The sequence below is a fragment of the Papaver somniferum genome, chromosome 5 (assembly GCF_003573695.1).
Source record: "Papaver somniferum cultivar HN1 chromosome 5, ASM357369v1, whole genome shotgun sequence".
Classification (NCBI taxonomy): Eukaryota; Viridiplantae; Streptophyta; class Magnoliopsida; order Ranunculales; family Papaveraceae; genus Papaver; species Papaver somniferum.
The window spans coordinates 1,043,650-1,047,374 of NC_039362.1; the positions used below are offsets into that span (position 1 = coordinate 1,043,650).

At 39.0% G+C, this 3,725-nt stretch overlaps 1 pseudogene; it reads left to right on the forward strand.

Moving 5' to 3' along the window:
• The first annotated feature begins 485 nt into the window (after positions 1–485).
• LOC113277157 lies at positions 486–1,648 on the forward strand (annotated as a pseudogene).
• Positions 1,649–3,725: the final 2,077 nt, after the last annotated feature.

Consider the following 3,725-nt stretch of genomic DNA (forward strand, 5'->3'; position numbering starts at 1 on the left):
GATACTGTGGAGCAGGAGGAAGAAGATGTTACTAACTAACTCGAGAGGGCATGCACTTTGGATTTTCAGCATATGGCCATGTGAAACTGCATGACTGGTTAAAGAATATACAAAGTTGTTATGCGTGTGTATGTGTCTGTGAGCTTCGCACGTAGCTTCGACGTTGAAAGAATGTTGACCGAGCGTCTTGAGGGTGGGCTACCGGTACATAATTCACGCACATAACAGCGTTGAATTCTTTAAGCAAATCATGCATAATCAATGCCAGAATGCATCCACGTGAGCACTTCTCCTCTCTTATTCCTTTTTGTTTAAAAACCTCTGCACACTAATTCTCTTCTCACTCACTTACACATAGTTCAATTTTCTTGTGTATTTTTTTTCTCCATTTTATTGCCATTAATCAAGCCGATCTCTCTTCTAAATCTGTTTGTTGTGACAAGTTTTTTTAATTAACGGGAAAGAGACAGACTGCAGAAATTAAGATGGGAAGAATTCCGGGAAAGACAACGTGAAAAGGGGACAATGGACACCTGAAGAAGACAACAAACTCTCTGCATACATTGCGCAGCATGGTACTCGCAATTGGCGCCTCATCCCTAAAAATGCTGGTATATAGAGAACCCACTCTTATTTTATAACATCTATTTTTGTTTGCTTACATCCCTCATTTTTACCTGAACAACTTGGTTTTGTATAATAACAGGTCTGCAGAGATGTGGTAAGAGTTGTCGTTTGAGATGGACAAACTATCTCCGTCCCGATCTCAAACACGGTGAATTCTCTGAATCCGAAGAGCAAACCATTGTGAAGCTTCATTCTGTTGTTGGAAACAGGTAAAAAAAACACATACATACATCTTATTGGCTTCAAAATCCTTCCATTTTCCGGTATTGTTATCTAATTTTTTTTGGAGCTCAGGTGGTCACTCATTGCAGCACAACTGCCTGGCCGGACTGACAATGATATAAAGAATCACTGGAACACTAAGTTGAAGAAGAAGCTGTCCGGAATGGGAATTGATCCGGTTACACACAAACCATTCTCCCATCTAATGGCTGAGATTGCAACCACATTAGCCCCACCGCAGGTAGCTCACTTGACTGAAGCTGCTCTCGGCTGCTTTAAAGACGAGATGCTTCACCTTCTCTCGAAGAAACGCGTCGATTTCCAGTTCCAACATTCAGGAATTTCTCCACCTAGATACGACTCACTCGTGCATCCTAATGCAAATCACCCTGCATCGACAGCTTACACCAACATTGCGGGAAAACCGGATGACAGAATCGACGAAACCATACAGAAAATAAAGATGAGTGTTTCAAGAGCAATGCAGCAAGAACACGAGAAACCTTTAAGTCGACCTTGGCCAATGATAACGTCCACTGAAGAGACATCTGATGACGGATTTATGGATGGTTTCCCCGGCTCCGCATCTGGATTTCAGTATGGCCCTTCATCATATGGGAATGAAGGGGATATTAGTTCACCATGGAACCAGAGTATTTGCACGGGAAGCAATTGCACCGGTGGAGATCAACAAAATGGGCTTCATGACAAAGGTAAAGATGGGGATGTCGACATGGACAGGGAACAACCAATTTTAACACAATTTAATAATCTTACCAAAATATCTCTACCAAATTAACTTCATTTCCACCCACACAACAACCAATTATAATAAAGTTGTATTAGTCCATGTAAACAAACACAGTACCATGACATGTAGATCGTAAAACAAACACCTAATACATTAAAACTTTATTCATAATACTACTTAGAAAACTAGCTAAGAAATTTAAAACAAACTAAAGGAACCAAACAACATAAGCATATGCATCATATCATCATATATAACTAACTGAATTACTCTTCGATGGTGAAACTCGAAACAGGGAAAGATCGATAAAGACCAGTGGGTGTCTTGAACGTAATCTTGCTCCCGGACTTCTTATCGTCTTTGTCATCCCCAGAAACGGTTAGCTCATTAACCGTAATCCACATCAAGAGTTCTTTAGTTTTGATCCCAGTGACTTTCTTAAACTTCTTGTTTTCAGCATAACCAGTAACTTCAGATGCATAAGAAACTAGCCTATCTAGATTCTCAAACTTGTATTCAAGTTTGTACTTTCTTTTGAACCAGAAGTAACCCGTCTCTGGTACGAAACCACATTCATCAATGTCATGTAATGGTAATAAACCATTTGGTAACTCATGTAGTTTTAGAAATTCTTTCACTTTCTCTTTGCATATTTCAGCTCCATAGTGAACTCCAGCTTTTGGTTTCATCTCTTCAATCACCTTTAAGGTTGCTGCTGTTGCGATTTTCTCTTCACTCACCATTAGGGTTGGTGTTGGTGGTGTTGCAATTTTCTCTTCACTCACCACTGAGGTTGGTGATGTTGCGGCTGTTGTTGCCGCTTTCTCTTGAGTCACTATTGAGCTTGGTGTTGGCGATGTTGCAGTTGTTGCCATTTTTCTCTTGATCACTCTTGACTAGCTATCTCTTAATGTTTTTTCTTGGGTAGTGTTTTCTTTCTTGCTAATGCTAGTTATGAAGAAAGTTATGCACAATGGGAGGGTTTATATAGTTGAGAGACTAGTACTTGGTCCTTGTTTTTAAACCACGGAAATGTCCTGTAATAAAGTGGATGACTATTACACCAACACCAACAAATTTCTTAACCAGCTAAAAAGGTTATCATAAATGAATTTTACTGATAGATAATTTACGCAAGTTACTGAACTTGGCAATCTGAGTAGATTGCTGGTCCCATGAGCAGCCAAACTATTTCGTTTTGGTTAACTGAAGCTCTTGCCTTGTCAGGGATGAGTGCAACATACAGTGAGGAGATGCAAAATTTACCATGCCAAATTATAGAAGAGCAGGCACAAATTTAACGCTACAACCCATCTCTCGTGATAGTGTTGTCTTATTTTTGTTCACATATACATCTTGTACGGCCAACGTCGACAATGCAGGTGATGAATATTATTGTTTCAGCTTTAAACGTTTAAATGATGCAGTTGAGATCGTTGGGGGGTTCAATTGTACAAATAGAAAACGTGATGGTGTGGGTTGTAAAATGCTAGCTTCCAGATGAAGCAAATGTAGTTGAAGTTATAGTTATGTACCGTACGGACTAGATCTAGATGTTGGTTAGCAAAGACATTTACTAGCTAGTGTTCTACTTTTAAAATGCAATCCAACCATTTCTCAACCACATGATATTGACCTTCTCCTCCTCCATTGTCACGTCAATTTTACTGCAGTTTATGTCTAGATAAACAAACTCTCTTAAAGGTTGGTCACTTAGTCTTGAAGAAATGTTTTTTCTTCTACGTATGTGCTGTTGTTGTTAGTCTAGACTCTAGAGGGCCACTTAATAAGGTTTCCAAAGCCATTAATTCATGAAGCTAACAGCCTAAGACCATGAAATACGAGTTGTCACTTGGCAATTTATGTATAGGTCTTGGAGTCGTATTCAACTTTTATCAAAAATTTAAAGCTGGAAAAAAAATAATCTTGGGAGTTGGTTTGAAAAATGTAGTCAATGTGAGTAGCTAGCTTAATTTGTTTTTTTGATCCTTCAGCTCTAATTCTTTTTAGTCAGGAACAAAAATGGTACATAGCATTAGCTAGTTTCTCCGGTGTTTTGTTACTGTAGCAGCCAATAGATTTATCACTTGTCAATTTAGTGGTCTTGGGGTCGTCTTCAACTTCT